The sequence below is a fragment of the Bos indicus x Bos taurus genome, chromosome 8, assembly GCF_003369695.1.
Source record: "Bos indicus x Bos taurus breed Angus x Brahman F1 hybrid chromosome 8, Bos_hybrid_MaternalHap_v2.0, whole genome shotgun sequence".
NCBI lineage: Eukaryota > Metazoa > Chordata > Mammalia > Artiodactyla > Bovidae > Bos > Bos indicus x Bos taurus.
The window spans coordinates 74,733,088-74,755,318 of record NC_040083.1 but is presented as its reverse complement, the minus strand read 5'-3'; the positions used below and the strand labels follow the sequence as shown (position 1 = coordinate 74,755,318).

At 40.5% G+C, this 22,231-nt stretch overlaps 1 long non-coding RNA gene across 1 annotated transcript; it reads right to left on the bottom strand.

Moving 5' to 3' along the window:
• Positions 1–10,489: 10,489 nt before the first annotated feature.
• LOC113897345 lies at positions 10,490–13,875 on the bottom strand. The gene is made up of 2 exons (XR_003512329.1): positions 13,186–13,875; positions 10,490–11,931 (listed from the first exon to the last, which is right to left on the bottom strand). It is a non-coding gene; the product is annotated as an uncharacterized LOC113897345 (long non-coding RNA).
• Between the last annotated feature and the right edge of the window lie 8,356 nt (positions 13,876–22,231).

Genomic DNA, 22,231 nt, shown 5'->3' with positions numbered 1-22,231 from the left:
TAATATAAAAATCACTTAAGTCATTTACCCACCCCTCAAAGATAAATGTCAAAAAAAGAAGAGTATTGAGGTGCTAAGTAGGGGGAATCTTGCCTTGTCCAGATAAGTATTCCCTGCAGAGACGCCAACAATTGTGAAAACATGAACAATTAATAGAAAGCAGTAAACAGTAAATATCGTTCATGTGTTATGTGGGCCTTGAAGTCCTCCAGTTCAGATTTAGTGTAATCTGTGTGTTTGTGAATCCAACACTGGTTAACCACATGAAATACCATCAGATGGTATATAGCATATCACTTCAAGTTTCCATGATCAGTGTTGCCATGGCTAGTGTTTATTAAATGTTACCATGTTTAGTGTTTCTTTTTGCCTGAGAAAACCAATTGAAACTCCCACAAGTTTTAGAAAGATGCCTGTGTGTTCAGTCCGTTCATCTCTACTTCCTTGTGACCCTATGAACTGTAGCTGACCAGGCTCCTCTGTCCAAGGGATTCTCCAGGCAAGAATACTGGTGTGGGTCGCCATGCCTTACTTCAGGAGATCTTCCTGACCCAGACTTGCAACCTGAGTCTCTTATGTCTCTTGCATTGGCAGGCGGGTTCTTTACCACTAGCACCACCTGGGAAGCCCCTTTAGAAAGATGAAAATTTGATAACTACAAACTTGAAGGTACCTTCTTGGGACTGAAACAGTAAGACTGAAATATGACATTGAAAATATTTTTAAAATCTGGTATGCTTAACTCCTTTTCTTTCTGGTTGCTATGCTGTGCTTAGTCAGTCATGTCCAACTCTTTGGGATCCCATGGACTATAGGCCACTGGATTCCTCTGTCTATGGGGATTCTCCAGGCAAGAATACTGGCATGGGTTGCCATGACCTCCTCCAGGGGATCTTTCCAATCCAGGGATGTAACCCAGGTGTCCTGCATTGCAGGCAGATTCTTTACCGTCTGAGCCACCAAGGAAGTCCAAAAGTACTGGAGTAAGTAACTTATCCCTTCTCTAGGAGATCTTCCCAACCCAGGAATCGAACCAGGGTCTCCTGCATTGCAGGCGGATTCTTTACAGCTGAGCTACCAGAGAAGGCCCAGAGAATATTATGTTAATTCTTTATTAAGAATAAAATAGAACTTTTTGGTTAAAAAAGGAAAACTATTTGCCTGTATGTGTAGAGATTATTTCAGAAAGATACCCCCAAACTAATAATATGGTTTCCTGTGGAGAGAGCTAGGTGCTGGAGAGAGGTGAATGAGAGAGGAAGACATTTCACAGTATACCTGTTTATACTTTTGAAGTATTTAACCCATTTGACTATAGTACTTAATTAAAAAATTAAACTTAAAAAAGTATAAAATTTCTTCCTCCCAATTCAAGCTTTGAACTAGTATCTTGTCACTCCAGAAGCAGTTAGGTGATTCTTATTTGCCTTAAAAAACATCATTACAAGGAATTTCCTAGAAATAGGATCATACACGCTGCTTGCAATTTGCCCCTTTCATTTAATTTATTGTCATTTATTGTGGCAGGACAAATAAGTCTAGCTTGTTATTTTTGACGAGTGTGTAATGTCTAGTATGCAAGCACTTTAACCATTCTGCTATTGATGAGCATGTTGACAGTTTACACTGTTCTGTGAACAGTGTTGCAGAGAGATTCTCAAATACAGCTTTGGGCACTTCTGCAAGTATATCTGTAAGACATCTGAAATTGCTGTGTGAACATGAATGCAGATTTAAATCGAATAAATAACTTTCCACATCAGTTTGTGCCTGTCAGGCCAGTGTGGGGAGTTCTATCTTTTTTTGTCTCACCTAAGTTTAAAGATTAAAAAGTGATATCTATTGTTTTAATTTGAGTTTCTTGAATAGAGTAATTAGCATTGTTCAAATGTTTACTGACTCTTCTTCTGCCATGTGTCCATTCTTGTCATTTGACTGTTTTTCTGTGGTGTCCCTCCACTGTTTTAATGATATATGATAGCACTTTTATATTAAGGATAGTAGTGTTAATGTGTCATATGTGGCAGTTATTTTCTCTAGTGTTTTGTAGCTTTCAACTTAGTACCTATATATACTTTGACCATGTAAAGTTTTTAATTTATTTTTGCCATGCCATGCAGCTTGCAGGATCATAGTTCCCCAACCAGGGATTGAACCTAGGCCCTGTGCAGTGAAAGAGTGAAGTCCTAACCACTAGACTGCCAGGAAATTTCTTGAAGCTTTTAATTTTTATGTAGGTAAGTTTCAATTCTTTCTTTTTGCCTTCTCATTTCTTTTCTTCTCTCTGCTTTCCCCCCTCATACTTCTCCTTTATTTGCTATGTTTAAAAGCCTTCACCAATCCAACCTTGTAAATATGTTCTCCCAGGTTTTCTTCTGGTACTTTCATGGTTTCATTTTTCATAGTTAAATCTTTATTCCATCTGGAAGTTCTTTTGTTATAAGGACTGAGGATTGTTTGTAATTAGCTGAACTTTGTTTTTCTCCAAATGGTGAACTGGTTTGTCTATTTTAATATTCAGTTTCTCTTAATTCATGTCAAATGCCATTTTTATCATGTACTAAATTTCCTTAAAATACGTTTTAGTGTCTGGTAAGCCTCTTTCCCCTCATTGCTCCTTCTTTTTACAATTTTCCTGGCATTTTTTAGTATTTTTCTTCTTCTGCATGAGCTTAGGAATATTTCTGGCAGATTCCCCTAACATCCCAGTGTGATTTTGATTGTGATTACAGTGCTTTTATATATCAGTTTGGGAAGAAGTAACTTGTTCATAATGTTGAATCTTCCTCTCTGTAAACAAGTTATCTTGCTGTGTCTTCTGCATTGGTAGGTGGATTCTTTACCACTGAGCCACCAGGGAAGCCCATGTTATAGTTTGATTTGCATTTATTAATAATTAGTGATGTTGAACATCTTTTCATGTGCCTCCTGGGCATTTATATGTCTTCTTTGGAGAAATGTCTAGTAACGTCTTCTGCCCATTTTTCTATTGGGTTGTTTGTTTTGTTGTTGTTGTTGAGTTGTTTGAGCTGTTAATTTATTTTGAGATTAAGCTCTCATCAGTCACATCATTCACAAATATTTTTTCCCATTCTGTAGGTCTTTTTTTGTTTTTTTATGGTTTTCTTTTCTGTGTAAAAGTTTGGAAGTTTGATTAGGTCCCATTTGTTTTTATTTCTATAGCTTTGGGAGACTGCCCTAAGAAAATATTTGTGTGATTTATGTCAGAAAATGTTATGCTCTTTTCTAGGAGTTTTATGGTACCACGTCTTGTGTTTAAGTCTTTAAATCATTTTTGAATTTATTTTTGTGCATGGTGTGAAAGTGTTGTAACTTCATTGATTTGCACGCGGCTGTCTAACTTTCCCAGCACCACTTGCTTAAGAGACTCTCTTTTTCCCCTTTTATATTTTTGCCTCCTTTGTCGAAGATTAATTGACCGTAGGTGTGTGGACTTATTTCTGGGCTCTTTATTCTGTTCCAGTGATCCGTATGTCTGTTTTTATACCAATACCACACTGTTTTGATTGCTGTATACTTAAAAAAACCAGGTCCTGATCATTTCTTCTTAAAGGTGCTTTTTGTTGCTATCACCAATGAGTTGTATGAGCTTTTGGTCTCCTTTCTTACCATTATAATTTATTTCAGTAGTGTGCTCTGTAACTCTCACCAGATCACAGGTATCCATGGAGATAGCTGGAAATAACTGGAGACGTGGTAGGAGCCAGTTTCATAAGGGCTTGAGAATTATGCTAGAATTTTTTCTTGAAAGCTCTTGAGAGATACTGGAAGAGTTTAGGGATAGGGTGCTATAACATCTAACAGCTGATTTTTCAGGGGGAGTACCTGTGAGGCACTGTGCTAAACTCTATAAATGGTGTCATATTTTAGTCACAGCAACTTTGTTTTACAGATGATTTGATCATATTTATATTTTAGAACAACCATTTAGATGTTAATTTGGAGGATGGATTCATAGGAAGCTTTTATGATGAGAGATTAGATTAAAATTGGTAAGGCTGGAACTTCCCTGGTGGTCTAGTGGTTAGGACTCCGTGCTTCTAACGCTGGGGGCACAGGTTCGATCCCTGGTTGGGAAACTAGGATCCTACAAGCTGTGCAATGTGGCAAAAAAAAAAAAAAAAGTAAGGCCTAAGGCCTATATAGTGAAATGGAGAGCGAGGGAAATATAAATATAAAGGTAGAATCTGCAGGGCATGGTGACAGGATGCCAAGTTGATGAAGAAAGAGTCATGACTGACTTCCAGCTTTCTGTCCTGAGCAAGAGGATGGTTGGGGACGCCCTTTCTGAGATGGGGAGACCTAAAAGACGAGAAAGAGGAGACTGTGATGGGGTCAGAGTTGGAGGGGAGGAAAGATGAGGGGAGTTTTGGGTGTGTTGAATTACTGCTATACTTTTTTTCTTTAAAAAGGAAAGAAAAATTTTATTAGAAAGCACAAAATGGAAAGTGAATTCTAGCTAAAATGCAATTTTAAATGCTTGTATGAATTAAATTTCTTACAATGCTTAGGTTTCAACTGACTGTGAGGTCTAGTGGGATTGGAAATTTTTTTTTTGTTTGAGTGTCACTGATTTGTTCTGGTTTTCCTCTTTATCTCTAGGACTACACATGGTCTCAGTCTTCTTTATGAACTATTCTCCCTTCCAACCTCCAGGTCTCCAGTTGTTAGTTTGTAAATAAACTTTTAATTTTGAAACAGTTTTACATTTATAGAAATGTTGCAAGAATAGTACAGAGAGTTCCTGTATACCTAATACCCTGCTGCTGCTAAGTCACTTCAGTCATGTCTGACTCTGTGCGACCCCATAGATGGCAGCCCACCAGGCTCCCCCATCCCTGGGATTCTCCAGGCAAGAACACTGGAGTGGGTTGCCATTTCCTTCTCCAATGCATGAAAATGGAAAGTGAAAGCGAAGTCGCTCAGTCGTGTCTGACTCTTAGCAACCCCATGGACTGCAGCCTACCAGGCTCTTCCATCCATGGGATTTTCCAGGCAAGAGTACTGGAGTGGGCTGCCAGTGCCTTCTCCTGGTACAGATGTCACAACTAATGATCTAAAATTGTTACTGATACATTATTAATTAACCAGAGCCCATTCTTTTTTTAAATTGAGACCTAGTTGACAAATAGTTTCAGGGGTATAACAGAATGTTTTGATAATTGTATACACTGAAAAGTGATCACCATAGCATCACCATACAAAGTTACAATTTTTCTTTTTTTAAAAAAAATTTATTTATTTGTCTGCATCTAGTTATGGTACTCAAGACCTTTAATTTTGGCATGTGGGATCTAGTTCCCTGCGTGTGTGCAGTGCTAAGTTGCCTCAGTTCAGTTCAGTTGCTCAGTTGTGTCCGACTCTTTTCGACCCCATGAATCGCAGCACGCTAGGCCTCCCTGTCCATCACCAACTCCCGGAGTTCACTCAGACTCACGTCCATCGAGTCAGTGATGCCATCCAACCATCTCATCCTCTGTCGTCCCCTTCTCCTCCTGCCCCCAATCCCTCCCAGCATCAGAGTCATTTCCAGTGAGTCAACTCTTTGCATGAGGGGCCAAAGTATTGGAGTTTCAGCCTCAGCATCAGTCCTTACAATGAACACCCAGGACTGGTCTCCTTTAGGATGGACTGGTTGGATCTCCTTGCAGTCCAAGGGACTCTCAAGAGTCTTCTCCAACACCACAGTTCAAAAGCATCAATTCTTCGGCACTCAGCTTTCCAATTCTCACATCCATACATGACCACTGGAAAAACCATAGCCTTGACTAGACAGACCTTTGTTGGCAAAGTAATGTCTCTGCTTTTGAATATGCTATCTAGGTTGGTCATAACTTTCCTTCCAAGGAGTAAGCGTCTTTTAATTTCATGGCTGCAGTCACCATCTGCAGTGATTTTGGAGCCCCCTAAAATAAAGTCTGTCACTGTTTCCACTGTTTCCCCATCTATTTCCCATGAAGTGATGGGACCAGATACCATGATCTTAGTTTTCTGAATGTTGAGCTTTAAGCCAACTTTTCACTCTCCTCTTCACTTTCATCAAGAGGCTTTTTAGTTCCTCTTCACTTTCTGCCATAAGGGTGGTGTCATCTGCATATCTGAGGTTATTGATATTTCTCCTGGCAATCTTGATTCCAGCTTGTGTTTCTTCCAGCCCAGTGTTTCTCATGATGTACTCTGCATATAAGTTAAATAAGCAGGGTGACAATATACAGCCCTGACGTACTCCTTTTCCTATTTGGAACCAGTCTGTTGTTCCATGTCCAGTTCTGACTGTTGCTTCCTGACCTGCATATAGGTTTCTCAAGAGGCAGGTCAGGTGGTCTGGTATTCCCATGTCTTTCAGAATTTTCCACAGTTTATTGTGATCCACATAGTCAAAAGCTTTGGCATAGTCAGTAAAGCAGAAATAGATGTTTTTCTGGAACTCTTGCTTTTTTGATGATTCAGTGGATTTTGGCAATTTGATCTCTAGTTCCTCTGCCTTTCCTAAAACCAGTTTGAACATCTGGAAGTAAGTTGCCTCAGTCATGGCCAATTCTGTGATCCTACATACTGTAACCAGCCAGGCTCCTCTGTCCATGAGATTCTCCAGGCAAGAATACTGGAGTGGGTTGCCATTCCCTCCTATAGAGGATCTTTGCGACCCAGGGATGGAACTCAAATCTCTTATGTCTCTTGTGTTGGCAGTTGGGTTCTTTACCACTAAAGTCAACTGGGAAGCCCCCTAGTTCCCTGACCAGGAATAAAACCTGGGCCCCCAGGTTCACTCCCTGATTGGAGAACTAAAATACTGCAAGCCGCAATGCATGGTTGGTAAAAAATAATTGAGAATTTCAGGATAGTGACAGCAGAGCATTAAACCAAGCATGAGGCCCTTCTGAGCATGAGACCCTGTGTGATAGCATATCACACAGCATGTAACTGGCCCTGAGTAGACATAGTAAGTAAAGAGGGCCAATATTAAAGCAGAGGAAGTGAGATTGGAGACTACAGAGCTGTAATGCAAGATACTAAAGAGGTAAGCCTAAGGAATTGATTGATTAGATGTGGCAGGTGAGTGGGTGGATAAAATATGGAATGTTAAGTTTCAGATGGGATAATGCTATTCACTGACAAGGAAATCAGAGAACCAGGTTAGCTTTGAGGGGAAAATAATGAGTTTGGTTTTAAACATAGTAACATTTAATATACAAGTATCTATAGAAAAAGAACAGGAGAATACAATTGGAACTGATAGTACTTACTTATCTCTGATGTTGAGGACCAGGTAGGAGGTGGTCGTTGGCTGGGGATGTTAGCCTTTTAACGAAAGAATCCATACGTTTCTTGTATAATTAAGAAATAATATTTTTATTCATGAAAATCAAGTCACAAAGTATTATTGTGTTTGTAAGAGAAATGGGTTGAATCTGAAAGCAAAAATTTATTAAAGTTTGTAGTAAAAGAAAGGCATTTATGATAGAAATAGATTTGTAACCACATGTTTTCTGTTTCCAGTAATACACAAAATTCAAAATAGGGTCTTAGTGTCCTGTTCTGTAATTTATTTACTGAGCACCTACAGTCTATGGGTTGCTCTACAGGGTGTATAATTTTAAAAGTTTACATTAAATTTTACTCTAATGTTGTATCTCTGTGTGATGTTGGGAAAATTACCAAGTTTCTCTTAGTGTAGTTTCCTCTAAGTCGCTTTAGTCGTGTCCGACTCTGTGTGACCCCATAGACGGCAGCCCACCAGGCTCCGCTGTCCCTGGGATTCTCCAGGCAAGAACACTGGAGTGGGTTGCCATTTCCTTCTCCAATGCATGAAAGTGAAAAGTGAAAGTGAAGTCGCTCAGTCGTGTCCGACTCTTAGTGACCCCATGGACTGCAGCCCACCAGGCTCCTCTGTCCATGGGATTCTCCAGGCAAGAGTACTGGAATGGGGTGCCATCGCTTTGGTAAAATGGAGATGAAACTAACTTTACTGGGAATGTGAGAATTAAATAGGACTATAAGCAAAAGTTCTTTGTAAACACTAAATTTTGTAAATTCATACTATGTAGCTCTGCACCCTTCTTAGTGAGCCTCCTATCTCCTTCCCAGTTTCATCTCCCACAGCCTTCCTTCTCAAACTAGTTTTCTTACCACTTCCTGAACATGCCTTGGCACCTCACCCCCCTCAAGGCTTTGTTTAAATATCACCTTCTCAATGAGGTCTACAGTGTGTACCCTATTCAAAACCGCAGTCTGCTCTTCTTCTTTAGCTCTTCATCCCCACTCCCACTTAACTTTTACTCACCTTCACACTCATAACAGAACAGATTCCTTACCTATTGTCTCTTCCTCCTGTACCCCCTTCCCAATAGCAATGAGATTTCATTTGGGTAGAGATCTTTGTCTGTTTGTTTTATGATGTATCCCAGGCTTCCCTGGTGGCTCAGATGGTAAAGAATCTGCCTCCAGTGTGGGAGACCCAGGTTCGATTCCTGGGTTGGGAAGATCCCATGGAGAAGAGAATGGCTACCCACTCCAGTATTCTTGCCGGAGAATTCCATGGATGGAGGCGGCTGGCAGTCTATTGGCCATGGGGTCGAGAAGAGTCATGATGTGACTGAGTGACTAAGCGCAGCCCAGCAGCAATCGACCATCATCTTACTTTTTTTCAGGCATATAGAACACTGCCTGGTACAGATTAGGTACTTGATACATATTTATTGAGTGAATGAATGCATGAATATACATTGTGCCAGATTTTAAGCCAGGCACCAGGTAGATGTGAAAAAGCAAAGATGGTTCCTGCCCTCATGGAATATCTAGCCTAGAACTATAGTGGTTTTTCCGCCTGGGCTGCCCTCCTACAGGAAATGTCAGAGTGACTAATTGCTAAGTTCAGAGCAGGCTTTCCTCTCAGCAGTAAGCATTTTTCAGATAATTTTGCCTTTATGTTTTTTTTTTTTTTTCTTTTTTCAAAATTCTAATAGGAAGAGGAGGGAAAAATAGAAATGTCTTCTCTTTGTGTTAGTTGCTCAGTCATGTCTGACTCTTTGTGATCCAATGGACTATAGCCCACCAGGCTTCTCTGTTCATGGGATTTCCCAGGCAAGAATGCTGGAGTGAGTGGCCATTTCCTTCTCCAGGGTATAGTCCCAACCTGGGGATCAAACCTGAGTTTCCTGCATTGCAGGCAGATTATTTACCATTAGTCATTCTAAATTAAAAGTGAATAATTTTCCCCAATGCAAGTCAGAATAGTATCCCCTTTAAACCAGGCCTTATAGATAGTTGAAAGAGGTCATGGAGTAGAGCTGGGTTACTTTTTTGTTCTTTTTTTTTTCAACCTGGATAAAAAAGGTGGTTGCAATTTTTCATGCTATTGAAGAATGAATAGATATGCAGTAAACATGTTTATTGGGGCTCCCCAAATTGCTAAGTGGTAAAGAATCTGCCTGCTAATACAGGAGCTGCAGGAGACCCAGGTTTGATTCCTGGGTCAGGAAGATTCCCTGGAGGAGGAAATGGCAACCCACTGCTGTATTCTTGCCTGGTAAATCTCATGAACAGAGGAGGCTGGTAGGCTACAGTCTGTGGGGTTGCAAAGAGTCGAACAAGACTGAGCATGTGTGCACAACATGTTTATTGCTGTCTTTTTTAAAATTATGAAATGCTTCATCTATGAGATCCTGACCTATTTCCTAAGGTCCCTTATATGCAGTTGGTCAATATGAGTTTTTATATTGCTAAAAATCTTTTTTTTTTTTTAAGAAAAGAGGGAAAAAAGGAGCTCAAATTGAGTGTATTTAAAAATAATCTGCTGATCCAGCACACTTAAAACAATATGCCTGCAACTATTCTTTCTCACCCTTTTCTCATTCAGGTAACCACAATCCAGGGAAAGTCCAATGCTGGGTGTCTGCCTACAAGATAGAATAAAGAATTAAGGAAGAACAGTGCTGCACAGGTATGCACCTGAAATAAATGATTTTTAATATCCCTTCCAGATGGAGACTATTGACTTTGATAATTTAAATTCTTAAATCCTGTCTGTCCTCATTTATTTGAATAATCCAGTTGATAACATTTTGTATATATATGTCTTCTAGATAACTATTTTAATTCTTCACCTTACTTTGCTATAAAATATCTTCTAACTTGAGTTTGATATTCCATCTTAATTTCTTTGTCTGCAAGTAAATTTTGATATAAGCATTATAAGCATGAATTATTTTTCCCATGATCTTTTTGTTAGAAAAAAAATTGATTAGAGGAAACTCTTGTGAAAGTAGCCTTGATCTCTTGTGAACAATTTCTATGGTGCCCCATAAATCGATGATATGATATGATGTAGAAATTTACTGTGCAAGATTTTTAGTGTTATCTTGTACTAGGTAAAAACTTAATTTTGTTTAACAATTGTTGCATTGTGAATAAATTCTACAATATCCTCAACAAACCAAAGAGCAATACAAAAAAGAAACTCCAGAAATGACCCCTCTGCAAAGTCTTCTTTAATGCTCTTGATGATTTATAAGCTCTCCTGTTTGTCAGCATCACGCTGTAGACACAATTCTATCAGAGCATTTACATAACTGTGTATAATGTATTATAAATACCGATGCCAATGTCTTCTTTTAGAAAGGGTTCATAGCCAATTCCAAGGATACGAGAAAAGCCTCCAGAACAAAAGATTGCGCACACACACACACATACACACAATACATGATGCCATAAATTAAAAGTGCAAAAAAAAAGTGCAGAGAATGAATAAATAAAAACATCGTTTTCAGGAAGAGTGAAGAAATAAAAATAAGACAAAATAGAGCCAGGGACAAAGCTAAAAGTACAGATAGGAATGACCGTCACATTTGCTACAACTGGGCCATGAATTTGTCTCTAAGCTAACAGCCTCCTTGGTCCCACAATTCATGGTGTCCATAGATAAAAAAACAAACCCGTTACTCTGGAGAAGTAAAACTTCCCAGAATTGAGGTCAGATTGGGCTGTCTCCCAGGGATGCTCAAGAAGAGAACATTGTGTTGGATGAGGAGCAGTGTCCTTGACAGCATCCCTGAGAGGGTGTCTAGTTCACAAGGGTGTCTCTTACAGCCTGATGGCAGCACACCAAAAAGTGATTCAGTGAGTTAAAGCGCTGTTTCTGAGGTGGAACATTCTTAGTGATCATCTACCTAGTACAGTTACTGGCATATAGCAGATGTCAAAAAGTATTTGTTGAGTGAATGTCAAGTACAGAAGATGAAGCTCAAAGATTCCCTCTAAAAGGCCCCACTAATTACCAAGACTTAAAATCTTGCTCCCCAACTCTGCACTCCTTTTGTAGCTATCAAGCACTGTAGTCATGAAATATTTCTTCTACTGTTGGGGTAAATTGCCATTTCAGTTTGGCTGGAGCATTTATGTGTGGGTATACACACTTACTGGTGGTGATAGTGATAGTTTTGGGTTAAGAAAGTACTGTACTCATCAAACTGGGAGGTCAGATTGCTGGTGACCGTCACATCGTTCCTGGCTTAGATCCAGATTCCCACATCTAGGCTGTTCTTCAGAGAAGAGGCAGGGCTGGCGATGGTACTGCAGCGGGCCTTTGTCATTGGTCTCTGAGCTGAGCATGGGGAAGACCCAGTAACAAGTCACAGACGCACTGGAATTAAAAGGGACTCAGTGGTGAGCTAGCAGCTCCTGAATCAGGGTTTCCTATAGTCCTATAGGGTGGCTGGAATTGAATTGAGCTCCCAGGTTGGGGTTCAGTCTTTTAGCTGGTAGAGTTAGAGGCTTAGGGTAGGGCCTTGTATAAGTGTCTTTCTTCCTGGTGTATGTCACCATCTCTCGTTCCTGAATGTCATCTTCTTGTCATTGATGTTGTAAAGGTGTTTTAGGGCAGAAATGTGGTCCCTGTGTGCAACTTTCCACCTGTATAATCACAATGGTGTCTTCATCAGGGTGAAGATATTCTTCATCTTCTCGTGTGTAACCTTACCTTATTCTTGCTTCAATAGCAATGGCACTGCCAGACCTAGAACAGGAAACTTGGAGAGAGAGTGAAGTGGCAAAGAATATGGATTCTGGAAACTGACTCCCTGGGTTTGAATCCTGGCCCTGCAACAAGCAGGTTATTCTTCTTGTTCCTCAGTTTCCTAATCTGTAAAAAGGGATAGTAATAGTACCTAGCTCATAGGGTTATTGTGAGGACTAAATTAGTTAATACCTGTAAATTGCTTAGAACAGTGTCTGTATGTAAATATTACATAATAATGTTTGCTAATAATAAAATAAGTAATCCTGTCATATTTGAGCAGAAGAACTAATATAGCTAGTACATCAGCATAATATTGATTTATTAAAATATTGATTGAGTGCCTACTATGTGCTAGGGTCTTTTCTAGGTCCTTGAAACAATGTTGACCATGACAGACATAATCCCTTTCCTCACAGAACTTACAGATGAATGCACCGGCATCTCTATTATTAGGGAAGTCGACCCTTGACCCAAGGTTCAGGCATTTTAGTCTTAAGAATTCCAGTATACATTAGGAACAGTGCCTCTTTTGTTTTTATTTTTATAAAATAGATGTTCTAGTTTTCTAATGCTATATGACTCTTGAGAGTCCCTTGGACTGCAAGGAGATCCAACCAGTCCATTCTGAAGGATATCAGCCCTGGGATTTCTTTGGAAGGAATTGGAAGGAATGCTAAAGCTGAAAATCCAGTACTTTGGCCACCTCATGTGAAGAGTTGACTCATTGGAAAAGACTGATGCTGGGAGGGATTGGGGGCAAGAGGAGAAGGGGACGACAGAGGATGAGATGGCTGGATGGCATCACTGACTCCATGGATGTGAGTCTGAGTGAACTCTGGGAGTTGGTGATGGACAGGGAGGCCTGGCGTGCTGCGATTCATGGGGTCACAAAGAGTCAGACACGACTGAGCGACTGATCTGATCTGATCTGATATGACAAAATGTCCTCCACTCCCCACCAAACTGGTGGCTTAAAATAGAAACAGTAAAAAAAAAAAAAAAAAAAGAAAAAAGAAACAGTCACTTATTTGCTCAAAACTCTGCATTTAAAGCAAGGTTTATCAGAGATAGCTCATGTTTGTTCTGTGTGGTGACTACTGAGATTGCTCAACTAGGGCTGGAGGGTTCATACAAGCTAGATCACTCACATGCTGTCTGCTGGCTGGGAGCTTAGCTGGGGCTGTTCATCAGGACCCCTGTGCTCCTTCATGTGATCTCTCCACATAGCTAAGTTGGGCTTCTCACAGCGTGGCAGCTGAGTTCTGAAGAGGAGCACCCTGAAAGGATAAGCCACAATGTGTAAACACTTATTAAGGCTCTGCTCACATTCTACTTCTTATCTACTACTTATCTACTCTACTTCCCATCAGCTAAAGCTAGTCCCACGTCCAAGTCCAAAGTCAGCGTGGGAGGGAACTATACAAGGGCAAGGATTCTGAGACATAAGAATCAATAGGGCCTAGAAGTGTAATAGACTGCCATAGAGTTCAGTTCAGTTCAGTTCAGTCGCTCAGTCGTGTCCGACTCTTTGTGACTCCATGAACTGCAGCATGCCAGGCCTCCCTGCCCATCACCAACTCCTGGATTCCACCCAAACGAATGTCCATCAAGTCCATGAACTGCCATAGAGAGAAAGGCTAAATCTCTATTTTCTAAAAGAATTATTTGTCCCTTTTTTCCTCCTCAATCACATATGCTATACCCTCTATCTGTGAGATCTCCCCTATTTGGAAAGTGGTTAAAAACTTCTATTACAGGCCATATAATTTAGGCCAATGTTATCCTATGATAACAACAGACTGGTTCCAAATAGGAAAAGGAGTTTGTCAAGCCTGTATATTGTCACCCTGTTTATTTAACTTATATGCAGAGTACATCATGAGAAAGGCTGGACTGGAAGAAACACAAGCTGGAATCAAGATTGCCGGGAGAAATATCAATAACCTCAGATATGCAGATGACACCACCCTTATGGCAGAAAGTGAAGAGGAACTAAAAAGCCTCTTGATGAAAGTGAAAGTGGAGAGTGAAAAAGTTGGCTTAAAGCTCAACATTCAGAAAACGAAGATCATGGTATCTGGTCCCATCACTTCATGGGAAATAGATGGGGAAACAGTGGAAACAGTGTCAGACTTTATTTTTCTGGGCTCCAAAATCACTACAGATGGTGACTGCAGCCATGAAATTAAAAGACGCTTACTCCTTGGAAGGAAAGTTATGACCAACCTAGATAGCATATTCAAAAGCAGAGACATTACTTTGCCAACAAAGGTCTGTCTAGTCAAGGCTATGGTTTTTCCAGTGGTCATGTATGGACGTGAGAGTTGGACTGTGAAGAAGGCTGAGTGCCAAAGAATTGATGCTTTTGAACTGTGGTGTTGGAGAAGACTCTTGAGAGTCCCTTGGACTGCAAGGAGATCCAACCAGTCCATCCTAAAGGAGACCAGTCCTGGGATTTCTTTGGAAGGAATGATGCTAAAGCTGAAACTCCAGTACTTTGGCCGCCTCATGTGAAGAGTTGACTCATTGGAAAAGAGTCTGATGCTGGGAGGGATTGGGGGCAGAGGAGAAGGGGACAACAGAGGATGAGATGGCTGGATGGCATCACTGACTCTATGGACGTGAGTCTCAGTGAACTCCGGGAGTTGGTGATGGACAGGGAGGCCTGGTGTGCTGCGATTCATGGGGTTGCAAAGAGTTGGACACGACTGAGCGACTGATCTGATCTGATCTATCCTATGATAAGTAGATTTTTTACTCTCATTGAAAATATGGTGAAGGAAGAAAGAGTAAATTTAACTAAACTGTGTTATTTTGATATGCAGAGCTGGATCTTTATTAGTGAGGAGTGATAAGGGAGGAGGGTCCCAGGGTTGTCTGAATAGTATAAACTGTAGACATACAAATTTGTTGTGTATGCATGCATGCTAAGTTGCTTCAGTGGTGTCTGACTCTTTGTGACTCCATGGACTGTAGCCTGCCAGGCTCCTCTGTCTATGGGATTCTCCAGGGAAGAATACTGGAGTGGGTTTCCATGCTGTCATCCATGGGATCTTTCTGACCCAGGGGTCAAACCCACATCTCTTATGTCTCCTGCATTGGCAAATGGGTTCTTTACCACTAGCACTATCTGGGAATCCCAAATTTGTTGTCAAGAGGAGCGAAAAAATCATGGTCAGGAAAATGCCACTGGGTATCCAGTCTGAATTATAGTGAGAAAGACAAAATGGGAGAAATTGCAGCTAGGTCAGTCTCACTGATTTACCTTTGAGAGTAGAAGAGCTCAAAGGTAAGTCAGTGAAAGGTGAATGTGGGCTGGAGCTGAGCTCTCCATACTGACAGTCCCTTAAAGGGAGCGGCTGGGTCTGGTTTGTTGCCTTGTCTGTCTGTAACACCTAACTCACTGCCTAATACAGAGGAGGCACTCCAAGTGGTTGTTGAATGGATGCAGACATTGAGGTTTGAAGAACTTTCAGGTTGTAAACCATTCCCTCTCTTTAATATCCTGGTGTCACAAAATAATCAGAATGACCTTTTAAAAATACATACCATTAAAAAAAAAATTTGTCACTCTGGAAATCATTGGTGGTACCAGGGCTCAAAAAGCACTCCTCTGATTAAAATCCCTTGATGGCTTCCCATCCCATCTAAATATCCACATGGCTTCCTTCTTTTAAGTCTGCGCTAAAAAAAAAGGGGGGGGGGAGCCTTCCACAATATACAAAATGTCCTCACCACTTTCTATCCTGCTTTTTCTTAAAAAAAAAATTTTTATTTGGGCTTGCCTGGTGTCTCAGCCATAAAGAATTCCCCTGAAGTGCAGGAGACACAGGAGATGTGGGTTCAATCCCTGGGTTGGGAAGATCCCCTGGAGGAGGACATGGCAACCCACTCTAGCATTCTTGCCTTGAGAATCCCATGGACAGGAGCCTGGTGGGCTGCAGTCCATAGTGTTGCTAAGAGTTGGACATAACTGAAGCAACTCAGCAGGAGCATGAGGGGGCTAGTTGTGGCATGCAGGATCTTTCATTGTGGCATGCAAGGACTCTCTAGTTTCATCACACAGGCTTAGTTTCTCTGTGGCATCTGGTATCTTTGTTCCCTGAACAGGGATTGAACCCATGTTCCCTGCAGTGGAAGGTAGATCTTAACCACTGAACAAACAGGGAAGTCCCTATCCTGCTTTTCTTTATAACGTTTATCCCTACATGACCTGTATTTCTTTTAATGGTCTGCCTTTCCCTACTAGATTGTAAGCTCCTTGAAAGCAGAAGCTTTGTTTTGTTCACTGTGGTATAGGCCCCAACACCTAAAACAATGCCTGACATGTCAAAAGTGCTAAAAAATACTTGTTGAATGAATGAATAATGTACCAAGCCATGGAAGGCTAGGCCTCACTGATTTCCTCCGGCTAGAGGCCAAGACCCTGGAGACTGTGGAATGCAGGTATCTATGTGGGCTTCTACAGCCACGTCCCTCCTACTTGACCAGTGGGAAGAACTCATCTTGACTGTGTCAGGAGCCCAGGCCCTCCTGTTTGGAGTTACTGTTAACTGTCTGTAATTGTGAGGTTGAGGGCCTAGGTAGTGCAGGATTCATATGGCTTGGGAATGGTACCAAGGGCAGGCCTATCAGTCTTTAGGTTAGTTTTTCAGCTTCCAATCAGAGAACCTTGACTGAGTGCGTTCAAAAAATGGAAAGAAAGCCCTTGTGTTGGGTATATGGCTAGGTAAGGAAAAAGTGGTAGATAGGATTATGAGAGAGAGATAATATCTCATTTAAAAGTAGACACATACTGAGTTTAGTCAGGTCTGTGTTTTGAAATATTTTCTATAGTTACATGCAAATGGATTGGAGGAGGCTGAAGTGAATTAGGGAGAAAATAAAGAACATTCCAGAGAAAATAACATGAGCATCTGGGAACACAATGGTGTATTGCAATTAGGCCAGGGCTTCATAGGGAATCGCATCCATCTCTCTATAGAGTGCTGGGGAGGAGCGGTGGAAGGGTAGGAAGTTCAGGATTGTTGGTACAAGGCTGGCAATGAAGAGATAGTAGAAGGTAAGCAGGATAAGTTAGAAAGGCTTCCTGTGACTTTCTTCTTAGTGTGAGACATTCACAAGAGACCACCAGGACATCTGCAATTTACACAAAAGAATTTCTGAATTGATATAAAAGTTCTAACCAGGAACCATATGAATGCTAGTACTTGGGATTACAATGATGATGCTATAAAGTCTTGGAAAGTTAGATTCTTGATAGAGTTAAGCTATGAAATCAACACAGAGTGGGAGAGGTTAACCAGTACAGAAAGTAGGAGTTGAAAACAATAAAGTATAAATTATAGGTGGAAGGTTTTAAAGTAAATTGCAGGGTATAGTTTACAGATACATTAGCATGTTTATACTTTGATGAATAGAACAGAACTTCTCTATTGGTGTGCCAATTATAGGTGTGACTCTACGAATTTAAAAATATTATCATTATAAACAATCAGAAATTACATCGCTATTTCACCATGAAACCTAATGTCAGGTAATATGTCAGAAACACGGTCAAGTTTCTCATAAAAGTAAAAACAAATTTTATTTGGATATTTAGCCAAAATCAATACTATTTTCTCAAGTAGTCTATTTAAAATTATTACTGCATGTAATTACAAAGAAAATATTTTTTTCCACCAAGTTCCTCGTAGAACTTAAGATGACCCCAATATGCTCTGCATACATAATTTTATCTTTATGCCATGACATCAATAAATTGGAAAGCAGTGGAGTTATTAACTTACCTAAAAAGAGAATACAAAATATCATTAGAAGTATTCATTACTTATTTCTAATAAAATATCATTAGAAAATATTCAGGAAGTGTTTAGGTTGGATTCCCTCAGAGGCAGACACTGAGGCAAGGATTTTCGTGCAGTTTGTTTTGGAGATGATCCCAGGAAGCGCCAGTAGGGGAGTGGAGCCCTGAGACAGGGCTGGGAGGGCAGCAGGACAGGTTAAGGTGCAGCTCACCCCTCTAGACAACTAGGGCGGGAGAGCCTCCTGGAGTCAAGTAGTATATGCTTCAGAGTTGTTTCACCCCACAGGTGTGGAAACAAGTTACACTTCCACCTCTTTACATCATTCTTACTACTATTCCCAGGGGTGTAAATTCCCTCCCTTCTGGCCTGTGTGCAGTTCAGAGAAGGCTCTCAGGCCAGAGGAAGCCAGCAGGCAGTCACAGGTATGCACAGTGACAAAATTTTAGATATGTTAAAGATGCAACTACATTTATGGCTCACTAGGTTTTGATGCTTAGAGAAGAATATGTCTTGTCCAGTTGATGCTGCTTCCAAAATAACTCTTAAATCATCCCACTTCTATATTCTTGTCCAGGCTGCCATCCTCCTTTGTGCTACATCAGTAAACTAACTGCTCTCAGCTATTCTCTTCTCATCCTCCCCTCAAATCCATTCTTCCTCACAGCAGCCACAGTGATCTTCATAAAACGAAAATCAAATAATGTCACTCCTAGGGTTTTTTCATTGACTATAGGATGAGCCCACATACAGTTCCTAAATGGTTTACTATCTGACCCCTGCTCAGATCTCACCATTTTCCTTTTACTATCTAGGCTTCAGCTCCACTGGACTTCTGTCATGCCTAAAAGAATGCTAAAGGCCCTTCGGTAGGGCTTTTGTACATGCTCTTTCCTTAGGCTGCTGCTACTGCTGCTGCTAAGTCGCTTCAGTCGTGTCCGGCTCTGTGCAACCCCAGAGACGGCAGCCCACCAGGCTCCCCCGTCCCTGGGATTCTAGCTTATAGTATTCTTCTACCACGTCTTCTCTTGTCTGTTTCATTTTCATCCTTCTGGACTCGATTTAATTGTCCTTTCCTTAGATAGGTCTTTCCTGTGTGTGAGTTCAGTCACTCAGTTGTGTCCAACTTTTTGTGACCCTTTGGATTGTAACAGCCCGCCAGGCTCTTATGTCCATGGAATTTTTCAGGCAAGATTACATTCCTGACACTCCTCTATAGTCCCTCCTACCATACCTTCTCTCCTGCATCGAACAAACATACTTTCATAGCTATATTTCCTCTAAGAACTCTGTATTTTTCCTTTTGAGAAAATCTCTGAATTAGATCACTGCAGCCTCCGCAGTTAAGTCCTCTGGCTACAACTGCCTTTCCCTTAGGCCAGGAGTCTCAAAGTCTGAAAGAAAGAGGGGCCTTCAGGGGGTCAGACAGGTTACAGAAATGAGTGGGTGGAGACAATGGTAACTTGAGAGCACTTTGCAGCTACTCACAATTCCAGTTATTTGTTGCCCAAATTTGCTGCATTTCTTGATTTTTTTTTCCTAAGAGACCAAGAATCCTGATTTTCATTCAAGGTCTTCTAATGTCTAACTGTTGGAATTAAAAAAAGTTACCTCCGCCAAGCGAAATAGCTAAAACAACCTTGGGATTGGGGGAAAGAAAGTTGAAAGTCTTACACCCCCTGATTTAAAAAGTTATTACAAAGCTACAGTAATCAAGACAGGGTGGTACTGGATCAATGGAATACAATAGAAAACCCAGAAATAAACCATTACATGCATGGTCAAACGATTTTTAACAGATATTCCAAAACCATTTAGTGGAGAAAAGACAGTGTTTTCAATAAATGGTGCTGGGAAAACTGGATATCCAAATGCAAAAGGGTGACATTAGATGCTTACTTTACACCATATAAAAAATGAATGCAACCCCACTGCTGAGTGTATACCCTGAGAAAATCATTCTAATAGACACATGTACTCCAGTGTTCATTGTAGCACTATTTACAATAGCCAGGACATGGAAACAACCTAGATCTCCAACCACAGATGAATGGATAAAGAAGAAGTGGCACACGTATGCAATGGAATATTAATCATAAAAGGAACAAAGTTGAGTCAGTTCTAGTGAGGTGGATGAACCTAGAGCTTGTTATACAGTGAAGTAAGTCAGAAAAACAAATATTATATATTACTGAATATATATGGAATCTATAAAAATGGTACTGATGAACCTGTTTGCAGGGCAGAAAGAGAGATGCAGACATAGAGAACAGACTTGTGGACACACGTCCACAAGATTTGTGGACGGAGAGGGTAGGGCGAATTGAGAGAGTAGCATTGAAACATACATCCAGGACCATGTGTAAAATGGATAGCCAGTGGGAATTTGCTGTATGACACAGGGGGCTCAACCTTGTGCCCTGTGACAACCTAGAAGGGTGGGATGGGATGGGAGGTGGGAGAGAGGTTCAGAAGAGAGGGGACATGTGTATACCCAGAGTTGATGCATTTTGATGTATGGCAGAAACCAACCCAACATTGTAAAGCAATTATCCCCCAATTAAAAATAAATTAATTTAAAAAATGAACTCAAAGCGGATCAAAGACCTAAATGTAAGACCTAAAACTGTAATACACAGGGGGAAAGTTTCCAATAATTTCTTTGCTATAATTCCAAAAGCACAGATGGCAAGAGTAAAAATAGATACATTGGACTACATCAAAATGAAAAACTTCTGTGCAGGGCACAGTTGATAAGAGTGAAAAGGCAACCTATGAAATGGGAAAATATCTCTCTAAGTCATATATCTGATAAGGGGTTAACATCCAGAAGATTAAAAGAACTTCTACAGTGCAACAACAACAAAATAACATGATTAAAAATTGGGCAAAAGACTTCAACAGACATTTCTCCAAAGAAGATATACAAATGGCCAAGAAACATATGGAAAGTTGCTCAACATCACTGATCATTAGAGAAATGCAAAATGAAAGCCACAGTGAGTTATTACCTCCCCTCACATCCAAAAAACCCAAATCAGAAAATACAAGCATTGGCAAGAATGTGGAGAAATTGGAAACCTTGTGCTCTGTTGGTGGGAATGTAAAATGGTGCAGCCACTATGGAAAACAGGTGGTTCCTTAAAATATTAAAAACAGAATTATGAGTCTGAATCCCACTTTTGGGTATATAGCCAAAAGATCTAAAGGCAAGATCTCAAAGAGATATTTGTATAACGATGTTCATAGCAGCGTTATTCCTAATAGCCAAAAGGTGGAAGCAGAGGAATAGTGTAGTGTATGCATGCAACGGAATAGTTTTTAGCCTTGAAATGAAGTTTTGACACAAGTGAATTAACTTTGAGAACATTGTGCTAAGAAGTAAGCCAGTCACAAAAAGACAAATACTGTATGATTTCACTTACATGAGGTCTGTGGAGTAGTCAGACTCATGGAAACTGAAAGCATAATGGTGGCTTCCAGGGGCGGGAGTAGGAGTAACTAGGGAGTTGTTTGAATTCCGGTTTTGCAAGATTAAAAAGTTCTAGAAATAGATTTCATTACAATGTGAATGTTCTTTAAAAAAATTTTTTTTGGCTGCACCATGCAACTCGTGGAATCTTAGTTTCCCAACTCGAGTTCCCTGCATTGCAAGCTCAGAGTCTTATTCACTGGACCACGAGGGTCAGATTAAGAATATTCTTAACACTACTGAACTGTACACTACTTAAAAGTGGTTAATGGTGAGTTTTATGTTATTTGTATTTTGCCACAAGTAAAAATCGAAAAAAATTTTATAAAAGAAAAAACCCCAAAGCCCTGAGCATACTAACAAAACATTTATTGTGGGTTATGGCATGCTGCAGTCCACAGGGTCTCAAAGAATTGGACACAACTGAGCCACTGAACTGATGGTTTGATGCTTTCGCCATCCATCAGTGAATTTCAAATTTAAGCACCTATTAGGAAAACCTGCTGGATTTGTTAAACATATTGCTGGGCCCTGCCAGCAGTTTCTAAGTCAGTAACCCTAGTGTGAGAACTGAATTTGCATTTCTAATAAGTTCCTAAGTGTTTTGAGGCTACTGCTCTTGATCCAATTATTACACTTTTAGGGCTACTGTATTAGATAATCTGGAGTGGGTTGCCATGCCCTTCTCCAGGGGATCTTCCCTACCCAGGGATCCAACCGTCTCCTGCCTTGGCAGGCGGGTTCTTTATCACTAGCGCCACCTGGGAAGCCCAGCACACACGCAGCACACACATTAGATAATACCACGGGCTTATTTGCTATTATTTTTCTATATATGTGTTTGTGATAAATCTTTGGTTCTGGAGTCCTTGAAAATACCCTTAAGCCGTGCATTTCTTGGGCCAGTAATATGCTATA